The sequence below is a fragment of the Papio anubis genome, chromosome 2 (assembly GCF_008728515.1).
Source record: "Papio anubis isolate 15944 chromosome 2, Panubis1.0, whole genome shotgun sequence".
Taxonomy (NCBI): Eukaryota; Metazoa; Chordata; class Mammalia; order Primates; family Cercopithecidae; genus Papio; species Papio anubis.
This window is the reverse complement of record NC_044977.1, coordinates 120,747,845-120,766,427: the sequence shown is the minus strand read 5'-3', so window position 1 is coordinate 120,766,427 and position 18,583 is coordinate 120,747,845. Positions and strand designations below refer to the sequence as shown.

Sequence of the window (18,583 nt, the reverse complement as noted above, 5' to 3'; positions counted from 1 at the left end):
CCTGGCTTATGCTTATTTCACTTAGCATAATGTCCTCTAGGTTCATCTGTGTTGTTGAATATGACAGAATTTTCTGCTTGAGGCTGAGTAGTATTTCATTGTGTATATATGCCATATGTATTGTATCTGTTTATCCATTGATGGGCATATCTTAGCTATTGTGAATGATGCAGATGCTATAGTGTAGTTCACCTTTGTTTTGAGAGAGAGAGAGAGAGAGAGAGAGAGAAAGAAAGAGAAAGTCTCACTCTGTTGCCCAGGCTGGAGTGTACTGACGCAATTATAGCTCACTGCAGCCTCAAACCTATGGGCTTATGGGATCCTCCCATCTCAGCCTCTTAGCTACAGGTGTGTACCACCACACCTAGCTACTTTTAAAAAATTATTTTGGCTGGGTGCAGTGGCTCACACCTGTAATCCCAGCACTTTGGGAGGCCAAGGCAGGAGGATCACCTGAGGTCGGGCCAACATGGAGAAACCCCATCTCTACTAAAAGTACAAAATTAGCCGGGCGTGGTGGTGCATGCCTGTAATCCCAGCTACTTGGGAGGCTAAGGTAGGAGAATTGCCTGAACCCGGGAGGTGGAGGTTGCAGTAAGCTGAGATCACGCCATTGTACCTAGCCTGGGCAACAAGAACAAAACTCCATCTCAAAAAAATTTTTTTTTTGTAGAAACAGGGTCTTGTTACATTGTTGCCCAGGCTAGTCTTAGCCAGGAGTTGAATTCAGCCAACTCTTTGGCTGAATGTATAGCCAATGCTACTTCACCTATTTAGATAGCAGTATTATGACTCCAAACCTGAAAACTGAAAAATTAATTTTAACAGCCAGGCATAGGGTTCATGCCTGTAATTCCAGCACTTTGGGAGGCCGAGGCTGGAGGATCACATGAAGCCAGGAGTTCAGACCAGCCTGGGCAACCGCGAGACCTGTCTACAAAAAATAGTAAAGATGATTAGCTAAGTGTGGTGGCATGAGCCTTTAATCCCAGCTACTTTGGGTTGCTTAGCCCAGGAGGTTGAGGCTGCAGTGAGCCAAGAGTGCACCACTGAACTCTAGCCTGGGCCACAGAGTGAGACCCCATCTCAAACGAAAAAGAAAAGACAAGAAAAAATTAACAGCAATTAGAAAAGGAAAGCTAAGTACCTCCAAGCATATCTAGTTTTGTAACTTTTGTTTGAAGAACTTCCTTTAATATTTCTTTTGTTTTTGTTTTGTTTTGTTTTGAGATGGATCCTTGCTCTGTCGCCCAGGCTGGGGTGCAGTGGTGTGATCTCGGCTCACTGCATCCTCGACCTCCGGGGTTCAAGCAATTCTCCTGCCTCAACATCCTGAGTAGCTGGGATTACAGACACCTGCCACCATGCCCGGCTAATTTTTGTATTTTCAGTAGAGATGGGGTTTTGCCACGTTGGGCAGGCTGGTGTTGAACTCCTGACCTCAGGTGATCTGCCTGCCTCAGCCTCCCAAAGTGCTGGGATTACAGGAGTGAGCGCCTGGCCTCTTTAACATTTCTTATAGAGAAGTTCTACTGGTTATAAATTATTCATGTTTTTAATTTCACTTAAAAATAAATTTATTGAGGTATAATTGACATATAATAAGTTATACATATTAAAACTTTACAGTTGGATGAGTTTTGATACCTAGGAACCCATCAGCACAGGCAAGATAGAGAATGTATCTGTTATCCCCAAATATTTCCTTGTGCTTAGCAGCACCTCACTCCTGCTCTTTTGTCCTCAGGCTACTACTAATCTGCTTTCTGTTACTACAGATTAGTTTGCATTTTTTAGAGTTTTATATGGGTAGAATTATACAGCATGTACTTTTTGGTGGGATGTGTGACTTCTTTACTTAGCGTAATTGTTGATACTTGTATTAGATGTGTGTATTGGTAGTTCATTCCTTCTTATTGCTGAGTAGTATTCTGTCCTGTGGATGTACTACAATTCATTAATCTGTTGAAGATCATTGGGATTGTTTCTGGTTTTGGCTGTTTTTAAAAAGGTGCTGTGAACAGTCATGTATAAGCCCTTGTATGGAAATATATTTCCATTTTTCTTGAGTCAATACCCAGAAGTAGAATAGCTGGATCATGTGGTAGGTATATATGCTGCTTTTATAAAATGGGAAAAGAAGATTTGGAAAAGGAGATGAGATGGGGCAGTTCATCCCAGGCATATCCTTGGGCAGATGGTTTTTAGTAGGGAATTCACATGGAAGTTGAGGATCAGGAAATTGATTCCTTTTAAAAATTGTCTATGCCTGTTCGTCCCTGAAAAGTTTGCCTGCACTCCAGGGGTACCGTTTTCCAATTAGAAGATAGCTGACTAGAGATGTCCCCAACTACTTCTCTTATTTCTGCCCTCTGCCCCTGCTCTGTTCTTCAGACAGACCTTATGCCCAGGAAATTCTGGCTGCCATCTTTTATACACCAGGCTGTTTGGAGGCCTGGGAGGAAAAGGAATTAGACTGGGGTTCACCTGGGAGAAACCCTTGGCAGTGGTGGAGTGGGGATGGATTCAGAGGTGAGGTGTGATACTATAATGTAATGAAAAAATATATCTGCTATTCATCACTGGTTCCTGACAGTGCCTAAAACCCTTGTTCAAGTAAAAGGTTAGATTTTTCATTAAGGTCTGTTGATTCCCATGAGATCCTGAGTAACAGAAGTGAGAAGAGCATCTTTTGTTATTTATGATAAGCCCCTGTTAACCAAACCTTATTTTATGCTAATGAGGTGGCTCTTGGAGGATGGCTTCTGGTTGCCAGAGGAATCAACCATGTGATTAGAGAGTTGGGACCTTCAGCCTACCTCCCCCTTATTTCTGGGGAAGGCAGAGGGGCCTGGAGATGGAGTTAATCACCAGCGGCCAATGGTTTAATCAGTCTTGCTTAGGTAATGGGACCCCCTTAAGAACCCAAAATGTAGGGGTTCAGAGAGCTTCCTGCTCAGTGAACAAATTAAGGTCCTGGGAGGGTGGTACCTCCAGACCAACTTGGAAGCTCTGCGTCCCCCTGTACCTTGCCCCATGTACCTCTTCATCTGGTTCTTCATTTGTATCCTTTATAATATCCTTTATAATAAAGTGTTTTTGGAGTAAATTGTTTAACATGAGGAGGGGGTTGTGGGTGTAGGGGCCAGGGAAAAGCTTCCCCATTGCTCTCCAAAGATTTGCTGAAAAATCAACTTGCTGGCAGGGTGCGGTGTCTCACGCCTGTAATCCCAGCACTTTGGGAGGCCAAGGCGGGCGGATCACAAGGTCAGGAGCTCGAGGCCGTCCTGGCTAACACGGTGAAACCCTGTCTCTACTAAAAATACAAAAACATTAGCTGGGCGTGGTGGCGGGCACCTGTAGTCCCAGCTGCTGGGGAGGCTGAGGCAGGAGAATGGCATGAACCCAGGAGGCAGAGCTTGCAGTGAGCCGAGATCGCACTACTGCACTCCAGCCTGGGCGACAGAGCGAGACTCTGTCTCAAAAAAAAGAAAAAAAAGAAAAAAATCAACTCACAAGAGGCAGATTAATTGGAGAAAAGTCATACAGATTACAGATTTTATTACACGAGGGAACCACAGAGATTATTCACCCCCTAGTGGGGTTCGGAAGCATATGTAATATCCTGGCAAAACAGGGTGTATGGCTGGTCCAGGTGCAGTGGTGTTTACAGCTAATTGATCACAGCCAGTTACAGATTTCTTTGTTCCTTCTCCATTCCCATTGCTTCACTTGAGTAGCCTAAAAAATAAATTAATTAAATAAAACAGGTTATAGGAGAAGGGAAAAGAGAAATTTTGTTGTGGGGATTACTAGGAAGAATGAATGGATCAGGGAAGGGAGATTAACTTGTAAATTATCTTGTGAAAGGATCTGTAATCTGTGTAATTACATTCTTGGTCTTACTGGGAGGGGAAGACAGAACAGTTGTTCTCCTTGGTGGGTCTGGATTTTGGGCTATAAAGGAACTTCAGAGAAGTCATTCTGGCTTTGGGAGAGGTCAGTTGTAGGGGTGCATGGTTGGGGGAGAAAGTCTGAGAAGTATTGGTTACTGAGTCCCAACATGGGAATGCCCAGTTTGTAGCCAAGTCAGACTAATTTGGCTGATTTGTGGCTGATTTGAGGATCCACTACTTGCAATTAGCATCTGAAGTGGGGGGCAGTCTGTGGGACTGAGCCCCTAAACCTATGGGGTCTGTGCTAACTCCAGGTAGTATCAGAATTTAATTAAATTGTAGGACGCTCGATTGGTCTCCACAGAGAATCAAAGATCTGCTTGTGGAAAACTCACACATCTGGTGTCAGAAGCATTGTGAGTGGAGAAACAGTTTTTTATTTATGAGGCAAGAGAGGCTGTGGGAGTCTTGAGGCGGTATTGGGGCCCTTAGACGCTGTCATCTGCTCCAGTATCTGGGAAGGTCTGTCCTCCTCATTGGCATCCCATCTCCAGTTGCCCTGTCTTCCTCTCCCTCATAGACCACTGCTCACATGGAGTACGCTTATGATCCCCACACTGTTTTCTCCTCACTCTCACTTCTCCATCCGTAGGCAATCACTGATCTGCTTTCTGTCACTATTGCATACATATAAATGACAAAATGTAGTGGGTTTTTTTGTTTTTCGTTTTGAGAGACAGGATCTCACTGTGTTGCTCCGGTTGGCCTCCAACTCCTGGGCTCAAGCAGTTCTCCTAGCTGAAACTACAGATGCACACCATGACTCCTGGCTCAAGCATAGTGTTTTTGTGCTTTTTAATAAATGACATTATGTATCCCATATTCTGAAATGTCTCTTTTTTCTCTGGATGTTATGTCTTTTTTTTTTTTTCTTTCTGACACAAATCCTTTCTTTGTCCCCCAGGCTGGAATGCAGTGATGTGATCATGGTTCACTGCAGCCTACCTCCCAGGCTCAAGCAATCTGCCTGCCATAGCCTCCTGAGTAGCTGGGACTATAGGAGTGCTCCACCATGCCCAGCTGACTTTTTTTTTTTTTCTTTTTGAGATAGAGTCTCGTCCTTGTCGCCCAGGCTGGAGTGCAGTGGCATGATCTCAGCTCACTGCAATTTCCACATCCGGTGTTCAAGTGATTCTCTTGCCTCAGCCTCCCGAGTAGCTGGGATTACAGGCGCCTGCCACCATGCCCAGCTAATTTTTGTACTTTTAGTAGAAATGGGGTTTTGCTATGTTGGCCAGGCTGGTCTCGAACTCCTGACCTCAAGTGATCCACCCGCCTCGGCCTCCCAAAGTGCTGGGATTACAGGGGTAAGCCACCGGGCCCAGCCTAAATTTTTTATTTTAGTTTTTGTAGAGATAGAGTCTTGCTGTGTTGCCCAGGCTGGTCTCAAAACTCCTAAGCTCAAGTGATCCTCCCGCCTTGCTCTCCGAAAGTGTTAGTTAGGATTACAGGCGTGAGCCACCATGCCGAGCAGGTGTCTTGAGATCTGTTAATGTAGTTAGGGAACTAGTGTACCCTTTAAAATTTTTTTATTGTAATTAAATATAAATAAGAAAATTTACCAGTTCAGCCACTCTTAAGTGTACAGTTCAGTGGCATAAGCACATTCAGTGTTGTACAACTATTACCACTATCCATCCATTTCCAGAACTTTTCATCATCCCAATCAGAAACTGTACCCATTAAACAATAGCTCCTTATCCCTCCTTTTGCAGTCCCTAGTAACCTGTGTTAAACTTTCTATGAATTTACCTATGCTTGGTCACCTTTGTTTTTGTGTTTTTGAAAGATGATTGTGATTGGTAAATAACTCCAGGTTGGAAGTTTTTTTATCTCTCAGTACCCTGTCTTACAGCTTGCATTGTTTCTGATGCAAAATCTACTGTCAACTTCCTTTCTGTATGTGAAGCATCTCTTCTCTGGCTGCTTTTAAGACCTTTTTTTTTTTTTTTTTGGAGACAGAGTCTCACTTTGCCACCCAGCCTGGAGTACAGTGGTACAGTCATGGCTCACTGCAGCCTTGACCTCCCAGGCTCAAGCAATCCTCCCACCTCAGTCTCCCAAGTAGGTGTGCGCCACCATGCCCAGCTAATTTTTTAGTTTTTTTTTTTTTTTTTTTTTAAGAGATGGGATCTCGCTATGTTGCCCAGGCTGGTCTTGAACTCTTGGACTCAAGCAATCCTCCTACCTTGGCCTCCCAAAGTGCTGGGATTACAGGCATGAGCCACTGCACCTGGCCTTAAACCACTGTTTAATCCAGTGGGTTTTTTTTTGTTTTTTTTTTTGTTTTTTTTTTGAGACGGAGTCTCGCTCTGTCGCCCGGGCTGGAGTGCAGTGGCCGGATCTCAGCTCACTGCAAGCTCCGCCTCCCGGGTTTACGCCATTCTCCTGCCTCAGCCTCCCAAGTAACTGGGACTACAGGCGCCCGCCATCTCGCCCGGCTAGTTTTTTGTATTTTTTTTAGTAGAGACGGGGTTTCACCGTGTTCGCCAGGATGGTCTCGATCTTCTGACCTCGTGATCCACCCGTCTCGGCCTCCCAAAGTGCTGGGATTACAGGCTTGAGCCACCGCGCCCGGCCTAATCCAGTGTTTTAAAATTGTTTTAGATGGAGGGTTATGCTATTCCATTTACTTCATCTCTCCCAATGTAAGCATTGAGGCTGGATGCAGTGGCTCACACCTATATTCCCAGCACTTTGGGAGGCCGAGGAAGGTGGATCACCTGAGGTCAGGAGTTTGAGACCAGTCTGACCAACATGGAGAAACCCCGTCTCTACTAAAAATACAAAATTAGCTAGGTGTGGTGGCACACGCCTGTAATCCCAGCTACTTGGGAGGCTGAGGCAGGAGAATCAAGCAGACCTGGGAGGCCCGGAGGTTGCAGTGAGCCGAGATTGTGCCATTGCACTCCAGCCTGGGCAACAAGAGTGAAACTCTGTCTCCAAAAAAAAAAAAAAAAAAAAAGTTGAGGATGAGCAGCTTCATGGGATGGCATATATTTCTGTAAACACTGACTTACACCTCCCAGAAAAAGGAAGCAACAAGCCAAAAATTCACTACTATTGTTATTGGGCCTAATAGTGAAAGGATGACCACCTAAAAACTATGGCATTCTTGGAAAATTTTTGCAAATCTGTATTTTAAGCAGTGTAACCCTTTAAGGGAGTACAGTGACTTTTGCAAATGGTTTAGTGTTCTGACTGTATATCCAGAGGCAGGGTGGCAGCACGACGGTCCTGATGGGAACAGAGAGTGAGAGTCTGTGAGTCTGTGGCCAACTCAGATGTCTGGGAGAAGAATGTGTGACACTGTCTCAGAGGTTGCCAACTTTGGTATTAGGCTGTGTTCTTTGAAATGTGGGGCACTGAATTTAGGCATATACTGAAATAACTAAATAAAACGAGAGTTACATGTGTGTTTCATGTTCTATATCCTGTCAGGTTGTCTCATATAAATAATTGGATTGTGAATATTTACCTAACTTTTTGAAGTCTAATGCCCTAATTTGCTTTTGTTTTTATAGGTAAAAAACAACAGCAGCAACAAAAACAAAAACAGTAGATGTGTTGGGGAAAACAAGAAAAAAAACCTGCTGGTTTAATATACAGATTTCATTACCTTGAAATTCACTGCACTGAACAGGTCTCATTCTGGGTGTATTCCTGCTCTAGAATGTGAATTTGGACTTTTGTAATAGAGTGGGCTTTGAGAAATAGCTTTTCTGCTCATTTTAGTTTCATGATGACTGCTTGGAATGTTTTGCTTCACCCTTATGCATTCAGTTTTATCAGGCATTAAGCAGTCGGCCAAAACAGGTAATGCTTGAACTGAAGACATTCAGTCCAATAAAAACAAAATGGATTTGAACATACGCAGAGTCAGTAACTAACTCTTATTTTCGTACTTCCTTATGGTTATTCAGAAGTGGTAGTCTCTAGGTACATTTTGAAAACAAGTACTTGATCTGGCTTAGATTTCAACTAAGAGCAAGCAGATACTGGCCTGATAAAAAGATGATGTCCAGCAAAAGTGAGATGGTTAGAATTGGCTTTTTTCATTCATAGACTACTACAATAAAATCATCCTAACTGCAGAAGTCACTTGAAATATGGAAATCACAGTTTGCAATGTATTGGATTTGGTTCAATCCTTTTTTGCTTTCTGGGACATCAAAATTAGCCAGTGGGTCTAGGGAAATCTGGACTTAATGTTTCAATGTTTAGATTTTGAAAAGCCAAGATGCTTATAAAACACTCATTGGTATCATTTATGACAGAGAGAGAGCGCGCGCGCGCGCGTGTGTGTGTGTGTGTGTGTGTGTATCTTATTTAAAAAACAGTCTGGACTCAGTTTTCTCACCTGGAATATTAGAAATGAAGTGTTGGCTGGGCGTGGTGGCTCATGCCTGTAATCCCCGCACTTTTGGAGACCAAGGCGAGAGGATTGCTTGAGCCTAGGAGTTTAAGACCAGCCTGGTCAACATAGGGAGACCCTGTTTCTACAAAAAATGAAAGGGAAAAAAAAGCCAGGCATGGTGTCATGAGCCTGTGGGGTTCAGCTCCCACCTTGGAAGGCTGAGATAGGACGATTGCTTGAGCCTGGGAGGTCAAGGCTACAGTGAACCAAGATCATGCCACTGCATTCCAACCTAGGCAACAGAGTGAGACTTTGTCTCAGGAAAAAAAAAAAAGGAAAAAAAAAAGAAATAATGATGATACTGACTTTCATATTTGTGGCAAAATGAGAGAAATTTACATAACTGAAAAAGGGAGTCTTTTTTTTAATGACTGACTTTATTTCTTTGAGAAAAAATAAAACAGACTTGTAAACTTTGCTCCTGCTACTTTGCAGGCAAACTTACTTTTGTAAAAATGCTAGACTCTGGCCGGATGTGGTGGCTCACGCCCATAATCCCAGCACTTTGGGAGGCTGAGGCAGGTGGATCGCCTGAGGTCAGGAGTTTGAGACCAGCCTTGCCTCTGTCTCTACTAAAAAATACAAAAAAAATTAGCTCGACGTGGTGGTGCACACCTGTAATCCCAGCTACTAGGGAGGCTGAGGCAGGAGAATCACTTGAACCTGGGAGCTGGACGTTGCAGTGAGCTGAGGTGGTGCTACCACACTCCAGCCTGGGTGACAGAGTGAAACCAAAAAAAAAAAAAAAAAAAAAGCTAGACTCCACACTCTTTAAAAAAAACTTTACTAAGATATAATTCACCAATGTAAAGTGTACAATTCATTGGTTTTTAGTATAATCACAGAACTGTGCAGCTGTTATCACCATCAATTATAGAACATTTTCATTACCAACCCCCCCCCAAACAAAAAATCCCGTATCTATTAGCAGTCACTACTTGTTTCCCCGCTATCCCTTTCTCTGCAGGCCCCAGACCTAGGCAACCACTAATCCACCATCTGTTTCTATAGATAGACTGATTCTAGATGTTTCCTATACAGTGTGATTACTAATTCCTTTTATGGTTGGATAATATTCCATTGTATGGATATACACATTTTATTTATCCATTCATCAATTGATGGACTATTGGCTATTGTGGGTAATGTTGCTATGAACATTTGGTTACAACTTTTTGTGTGAGTATGTTTTCATTTCATATGGTAACTGTTTAACCTTGCGAGGAACTGCCAGTTTTCCAGAGTGGCTACACCATTTTTCCAATTTCTCTGCGTACACTTAGACTTATTATTTATCAGTGTACTGAGTTTTGATCAAAAATAGTGTATCTGTGTAATGTGATTAAATCATGTTGACCTCACTCTTTTTCATCTAGCCTCTTAAAATATCAATACTAAGACATTTATAAAATGAGCATATGAAAACCAGTAACTTTCCTCCCTACAGATTGAAAATATTCAATCAGAAAGTATATTCAAAGAAAATATTTAATCTACAGTAACAACATAAAAACTGGTTTTTGAAAAAATCTAGTAATAAACCTGAGAGAAATTTGAAGAAACTACATAAAGAAACAAAAAACTAAATAGAGTGTCATAAAATGAAACTTGAATGAATGGTTTGGGAAAAAGCCACATTATACAAAGTGAATTCCCTACATATCAATCTGTAAAGAAAATATTTCTCCCAAATTTCCAACAGGATTTTAAGTCTGACAAAAATTTCATCAGGAAAAATAAATGCTCAAAAATAAAAGGAAAATTTTGAAAAAGGAAGTTTGGAAAGAGAAGACTTTTCCTAATTTTGTATACAAGAATAGTAACAACTGAGAGGAAATATTTGCAACATTTACAACAAAGGATTACTATCTCTATTGTACAATAAATGTCAAGAATAGATGAAAAATCTACATAATAAGGTATAAACAGCCAATTCATAAATAACAGGCTCAAAAATCACTAATAATTAAAGAAGTTTTAAAATACTAAAGTGAGACATCACTTTTCACCTATTGGATTGGAAAATGCAGAATATAGTAATTATCTGTAAGAAATTAGGTGTGATGGCTCACACCTGTGATCCCAGCACTTTCAGAGGCCAAAGCAGGTGGATCACTTGAGGTTAGGAGTTCAAGACCAGCCTGGCCAGCATGGTGAAACCCTGTCTCTACTAAAAATACAAAAATTAACTGGGCATGATGGCGGGCCGCCTGTAGTTCCAGCTACTCAGGAAGCTGAGCAGGAGAATTGCTTGAACCAGGGAGTGGAGGTTGCAGTGAGCTGAGATCATGCCACTGTACTCCAGCCTGGGCAACACAGTGAGACTGTCTCAAAAAAAAAGAAAAGAAAGAAAGAAATTAGGAAAGGTACACTGTTGGTCGAATGAATGTATGTGTCATAACTTTTTTGGGGGACAGTTGGAAATACTTGGCCAAATTTTAAATGGGCAGACTTTTTTTGTTAATTTTTTACTTTAAGTTTAATGGATACATAGTAGGTGTGTATGTTTATGGGGTACATGAGCTATTTCGATGCAGGCATACAGTGCATAATCATGTTGGGTAAATGGGATATTCATCACCTCAAGCGTTTATCATTTCTTTGTGTTACAAACATCCCAATTACACTCTTAGTTATTTTTAAATATACAATAAATTTTGTTGACTCTAATTACCCTGTTGTGCTGTCAAGTACTAGATCTTTTTTTTTCTTTTTTACTTTTTCTAACTTTTTTTTTTTTTTTTTTCTGAGACAGTGTCTCACTCTGTTGCCCAGACTGGAGTACAGTAGCATGATCACAGCTCACTGCAGCCTTGACCTTCCATGCTCAAGCAGTCCTCCTGCCTCAGTCTACTGGGACTACAGGCTTGAGCCACTATTCCTGGCCATTTAAAAAAAATTTTTGTAGAGACGGAGGTCTCACTATGTTGCCCAGGCTGGTCTTGAACCAAATACTAGATCTTACTCATTCTGTGTGACTATAGTTTTGTACCCACTCTCCACCACTATCATTCCCAGCTTCTGGCAACTATCATTCTACTCTCTGTCTCCATGAGTTCAATTTTTTTTTTTTTTTTTCTTGAGACAGAATCGCGCTCTGTTGCCCAGGGTGGAGTGCAGTGGGACAATCTCGGCTCACTGCAAGCTTCGCCTCCTGGGTCCACGCCATTCTCCTGCCTCAGCCTCCCGAGTAGCTGGGACCACAGGTGCCCACCATGACACCCAGCTAATTTTTTGTATGTTTAGTAGAGACAGGGTTTCATTGGTTAGCCAGGATGGTCTCGATCTCCTGACCTCGTGATCCACCCGCCTCAGCCTCCAAAAGTGCTGGGATTAACAGGCGTGAGCCACTGAGCCCGGCCGAGTTCAATTGTTTTAATTATTAGCTTCCACAAATTAGTGAGAGCATGTAAGGTTTGTTTTTCTGTATCTGGCTTATTTCACTTGACACAGTGTCTTCCAGTTCCATCCATGTTGTTGCAAGTGACAGGATCTCATTCTTTTTTGTGGCTGAATAGTATTCCCATTGTATTGCTAGACACTTAAGTTGCTTCCAAATCATGGTTATTGTGAATAGTGCTGCAATAAACATGGGAGTGTACATATCTCTTCAATATACTGATTTCTTTTGGGTGTATATCTAGCAGTGGGATTTCTGGATCATATGGTAGTTCTATTTTTAGTTTTCTGAGAAATCTCCGTACTGTTCTCCGTAGTGACTGTACTAAAGTACATTCCCACCAACAGCATGTGAGGTTTCCCTTTTCTGCACATCCTTTCCAGCGTTTGTTATTGCCTCTCTTTTGGATAAAAGCCATTTTAACTGGAATGAGATGATATCTTGATGTAGTTTTGATTTGCAGTTCCCTGATGATCAGTGATGTTGAACACCCTTTCATATATCTGTTGCCATTTGTATGTCTCCTTTTAAAAAATGTCTATTCAGGAGCCAGGCACGGTGGCTCACACCTGTAATCCCAGCACGTTGGGAGGCTGAGGCAGGCAGATCTCGAGGTCAGGAGATCAAGACCATCCTGGCTAACACGGTAAAACCCCCTCTCTACTAAAAATTCAAAAAAATTAGCCAGGTGTGGTGGTGGGCGCCTGTAGTCCCAGCTACTCGGGAGGCTGAGGCAGGAGAATGGCATGAATCTGGGAGGCGGAGCTTGCAGTGAGCCAAGATTGTGTCATTGCACTCCAGCCTGGGAGACAGAGCAAGACTCCATCTAAAAAAAAAAAAAAAAAAAAGGTCTATTCAGGGTTAGGGATGGTGGCTCATGCCTGTAATCCCACCACTTTGGGAGGCCGAGGCGGGCAGATCACTTGAGGTCAGGAGTTCAAGACCAGCCAGGCCAACATAGTGAAACCCTGTCTCTACCAAAAATACAAAAATTAGCTGGGCGTGGTGGCACGTGCCTGCAATCCCAGCTACTTGGGAGGCCGATGCAGGAGAACCACTTTAACCCAGGAGGTGGAGGTTGCAGTGAGCCAAGATTATGCCACTGCACTCCAGCCTGGGTGACAGAACAAGATCCGTTTCAAAAAAAAGTCTATTCAGACTTTTGCCCATTATTTAATCAGATTATTAGATTTGTTTTCCTATTGAGTTGTTTGAACTCCTTGTATATTCTGGTTATTAATCCTTTGTCAGATGCATAGTGTGCAAATATTTTCTTCTATTCTGTGGGCTGTCTCTTCACTCTTTTTATTGCTTTGTTTTGTAGAAACCTAAGTTGATGTGATCTCACTTAACTATTTTTGCTTTGATTACCTGTGATTGTGGGGTGTTACTCAAGAATTACTTGCCTGGACCAATGTCATGGAGAGTTTCCACAGTTTTTTCTTTTAGTAGTTGCATAATTTGAGGTTTTAAATTTAAGTCTTTAATTCATTTTTATTTGATTTTTGTATATGGCGAGAGATAGGGGTCTAGTTTCATTCCTCTGCATGTGGATATCCAGTTTTCCCAGCAGTATTTATTGACAGTCTTATTTATTGAAGACTGTCTTTTCCCCAGTTTATGTTTTTGGTAGCTTTGTAAAAAATGAGTTCACTCTAGATGTATGAATTTATTTCTGGGTTCTCTCTTCTGTTCCATCAGTTTATGTGTCTGTTTTTATGCCAGCACCATCCTGCTTTGGTTACTACAGTTCCGTAGTGTAATTTAAAGGCACAGAATGCGATTCCTCCAGTTTTGTTATTTTTGTTCAGGCTAGCTTTGGCCATTCTGGGTCTTTTGTGGTTCCATATAAATTTACAATGATTTGGCCGGGCGCGGTGGCTCAAGCCTGTAATCCCAGCACTTTGGGAGGCCGAGTCGGGCGGATCACGAGGTCAGGAAATCGAGACCATCCTGGCTAACATGGTGAAACCCCGTCTCTACTAAATAATACAAAAACCTAGCCGGGCGAGGTGGCGGGCGCCTGTAGTCCCAGCTACTCACTCGGGAGGCTGAGGCAGGAGAATGGCGTGAACCCGGGAGGCGGAGCTTGCAGTAAGCTGAGATCTGGCCACTGCACTCCAGTCTGGGCGACAAAGCAAGACTGTCTCAACAACAACAAAAAAAATTTACAATGATTTTTTTTCTATTTCTCTGAAGACTGTTATTGGTATTTTGATAGGGATTACACTGAATCTGTAGATTGCTTTCAATCTACAGATGTCCAAATGTAGTATGGACATTTTAACAGTATTGGTTCTTCCAATTCATGAACATGGAATATCTTTCCTTTTTTTTTTTTAATGCATGTGTCTTCAGTTTCTTGCATCAGTATTTTATGATTTTCATTGTAAAGAAAGGATCTTTCACTTTTTTTTTTTTTTTTTTGTGACAGAGTTTCGCTCTTGTTGCCCAGGTTGGAGTGCAATGGCACAATCTCAGCTCACCGCAACCTCCGCCTCCTGGGTTCAAGTGGTTCTCCTGCCTCAGTCTCCCGACTGAGGATTACAGGGATGAACCACCACGCCTGGCTAATTTTGTATTTTTAGTAGAGACGGGATTTCTCCATGTTAGTCAGGCTGGTCTCAAACTCCTGACCTCAGGTGATCCTCCCGCTTCGGCCTCCCAAAGTGCAGGGATTACAAGCATGAGCCACTGTGCCAGGCTGAGATCTTTCACTTCTTTTGTGATATTTATTCGTGGGTATTTTATTTTATTTGCAGTTACTGTTAATGGAATTACTTTTTTGATTACTTTTTCAGATTATTTGCTGTGGCATATAGAAATGCTACTGATTTTTGTATGGTGATTTCATATTCAACTTTACTGAATTAGTTTATCTGTTCTAACAGTTTTTTTTGTGGAGTCTTTAGGTTTTTGCAAATATATAAGATTATATCATCTGCAAACAAGGATAATTTGACTTCTTCCTTTCTAATTTGGAGACCCTTTATTTCTCTTGTCTCATTATGTTGAATAACCATGTTGAAAATGGGCATCCTTGTCTTGTTCCAAATCTTAAAGAAAGACTTTCAATTTTCTTCCATTCAGTATGATACTAGGTGTGGGTCTGTCTTATATGGCTTTTATCGTGTTCAGCTATGTTCCTTCTATCCCCAGGTTTTTTAGGGTTTTTGTCATGAAAGGATGTTGAATTTTACCAAATGGCTTTTTTTTTTTTAGCATCAATTGAAATGATCGTATGGTTTTTGTCCTTTATTCTGTTGTATCACGTTGTATCACGTTGTATCAATGTGATGTATCACATTGATTGATTTGCATGTGTTGAACCATCCTTGCATCCCTGGAACAAAGTCCAGTTGGTCATGATGAGTGATCTTTTTAATGTGTTGTTGAATTCAGTTTGGAGTGTTTTGTTGAGGATTTTTGCATCAATGTTCATCAGAGATACTGACCTGTAGTTTTCTTTTTCTTTTTTTTTTTTATGTATCTGTCTGGTTTTAGTAATACTGACAGGTATTACTGGATCTTAGAATGAGTTTGAAACTATTCCCTCCTCCTCCATATTTTGGAATAGTTTGAGTAGGACTGGTATTAGTTTTTCTTTAAATGGCACTGAAGCCTTTGGGTCCTGGGCTTTTCTTTGCTGAGAGACTTTTTATTATGGCTTCGATCTCACTACTTGTTAGCAGTCTAGTCAGGTTTTGGATTTCTTCGTGGTTCAGACTTGGTAGGTTGTATGTGTCTAGGAGTTTATCCATTTCTTCTAGGCTTTCTGATTCGTTGGCATACAGTTGCTCACCATGACCTCTAATGATCCTTTGAATTTCTGCAGTATCAGTTGTATTGTCTCCTTTTTCATCTGTGATTTTATTTCTTTGGGTCTTGTCTCTTATTTTTAGTTCGGTTAAAGATTTGTTGATATTGTTTATGTTTTCAAAAAATCAGGTTTATGTTTTGTTGATCTTTTGTGTGTTTTGTTTCAATTTCATTCATTTGTGTTCTGATCTTTATTATTTCTTTTCTTCTACTAATTTTGTGTTTGGTTCGTTCTCACTTTTCTTGTTCTTTAAGATGCATCGTTAGTTTGTTCATTTAGAACCTTTCTTATTTTTTTGATATAGGCACTTATTACTTGCTATAAACTCAAATCTTAGTACTGCTTTTGCTGTATCCCATTGGTTTTGGTAGTATGTTGTGTTTCTATTTTCATTTTTTTAAGAAATTTTTCAATTTTCTTCTTAATTTTGTATTGACCCACTGGTTAATAAGGACCATATTGTTAACTTTCATGTGTTTTTGTAGTTCCCAAAGTCCATCTTGTTACTGATTTCTAGTTTTGTTCCATTGTGGTCAATTAAGATACTTGTTAGTTTTTGTAGGTTAATAACAATATTTGGATTATACTAAGGAATTTTTATCTAGAGTTATAGAGATTTTGTCAGAATGCTGCCATGGTAGAGAATAAGTGGGTGGGTATATAGGGAAAAACAACATTTTGAAATATGTTTCAAATTTTCCAGAATAAACAGTTAAAAAGAACAGTTGGTGAACCTAGAGAATAGTGTTTTACAAACCTAGACACAGGATTTCTATAATACTCAGTGGGCAACTTTGTCAGGGGCTACAAGAGAGATCACCTAGAATAAGGACTGAAAAGATGTCCTAGGTTTCAGCAGCTGGTTTCATGACCTTTGCAACCACAGTTTTGGTGTAGTGTTGGGGCTAAAACCTGGCAGCAGCATTTTGAGAAATGTGTGTAAGATAAGAACATGGAGAAAGGATATGATCACTATGTGAAAAAAAGTTGTTTCATTGTAAAAGATTACAAACTTAGGATTTTTAAAATATTAAAGAGAAGTATGTAGTGAAACAAACAAAGACCCTGCCGCTTTTCCTTTCTCATCTTCTCACCTGTTTCCTCCAGTTTTAGTCTCTAGTTTTACTCTTGAGATTTGTGGCTACTGAATGAATGGAGTGTCAATCTGAATGGGAAAGAGATTTTTTTTTTTTCCCCCTGAGACAAAGTCTTGCTCTTGTTGCCCAGGCTGGAGTGCAATGATGTGATCTCGGTTCAATGCAACCTCCGTCTCCCAGGTTCAAGTGATTCTCCTGCCTCAGCCTCCCAAGTAGCTGGGGCAACAGGCATGTGCCACCACACCCGGCTAATTTTTGTATTTTTAGTAGAGACGGGGTTTCACCATGTTGGCCAGGCTGGTCTCGAACTCCTCACGTGATCCACCCACCTTGGCCTCTCAAGTGCTGGGATTACAGGTGTAAACCACTGCGCCTGGCCTGAAAGAGGTTTTTGAGAGGGAGACTCAGAAACTCCTTTGCCTGATAAGAGCTAGGAAATAGAAGGAAAGAAAAAATGGAAATGGAACTGATGAGCTCAGAAGATAAAAGGAAGTAGGGATGCAGTGGTCAAGTGGGAGGAAAAAAAGGAAGAGGCACTCTTCTTTGAGAAGCCAGGAAAAATGACTTTGTTTTTCTTTCTCAATTAGCAGACTGAGCTGTATGCTGGTGGTTTGGATAGGGTTGGTGGCATCTAGTGTATAGTAACTACAGGAATTAGCAAATCAATGGCAGACTAAAGGACTCACTCTCACTCGCTCAGGTTCAAACTAGGCTCTAAATGACTTCTTTTTTTTTTTTTTTTTTTTTTTGAGACAGTCTTGCCTTGTTGCTCAGGCTGGAGTGCAGTAGCACAATTTTGACTCACTACACCCTCTGCCTCCTGGGTTCAAGCGATTCTTCTGCCTCAGCCTCCTGAGTAACTGGGACTATAGGCACACACCACTGTGCCTGGCTAATTTTTGTATTTTTAGTAGAGATGGGGGTTTCACCATGTTGCCTTGGCTGGTCTCGAACTCCTGACCTTAAGTGACCCGCCTGCCTCGGCCTCCCAAACTGTTGGGATTACAGGCCACCACACCTGGCCTGAATGACTTTTTCATTAAGGAATGCCATAGTCCAGGCAGATGTGCCACCTCATTGATTGCCAGGGATGACTCAGTTGTCTGGCTAGTTGGGTAAGAGAGTTGTTTCTTCCGTCCCTTCTCTGTGTGTCTGTTACTAAAACTGTTCATTTACATTTCATAGCAACTCAAGTGTGACTGTTCTTCCATAGTTTTGTAGCTTTTCATTTCTGTGACTCCTTTGAGGAGGCTCTGTCATGTGAAGGGAAAAATTTGATAAAATGATTACATGGAGACTTGTAACTAATCATATTGTGGCAATTGAACTACTTTCACTTCCTCTTTTAAAGAAACAAGTAACAGAAAGCCTGCTCTTGGCCATACCCATTAGACACATAGCAGTAACTATTTAAACTGTGGTCAGTAGCCAGGCATGGTGCTGCACGTCTTTGGTCCCAGCTATTCGTGAGGCTGAGGCAGGAGAATTGCTTGAACCCAGGCGGAGGTTGCAGTGAGCCAAGATCACATCACTGCACTCCAGAATGGGCAACAAGAGCCAAATTCCATCTCAAAAAAAAAAAAATGTGGTCAGGAATAGATTCTGTTTGCTGTATTTGGGATATATACAGTGTTAAGAACAAAATGGCCAGGTGTGGTGGCTCATGCCCATAATCCCAGCACTTTGGGAGGCCCAGGCGGGAAGATTGCTTGAGCCCAGGAGGTCAAGGCTGTAGTGAGCCGTGATCCTGTCACTGCATTCAGCCTTGAGTGACAGAGTGAGACCCTGTCTCACCAAAGAAAACCCAAAGAACAACATTTTATATCTATATAAATTAGTGTCTGTGAACCTCATGTAGTATTTTTGTACAAATAGAAATGGAAGTTATGTTAC

At 41.5% G+C, this 18,583-nt stretch overlaps 1 protein-coding gene across 3 annotated transcripts in view; it reads left to right on the top strand.

The window, feature by feature from the left end:
- PRKCI (protein kinase C iota) overlaps positions 1–18,583 on the top strand; it is a 110,135-nt gene that overhangs the window by 44,408 nt on the left and 47,144 nt on the right. The window lies entirely within an intron of this gene.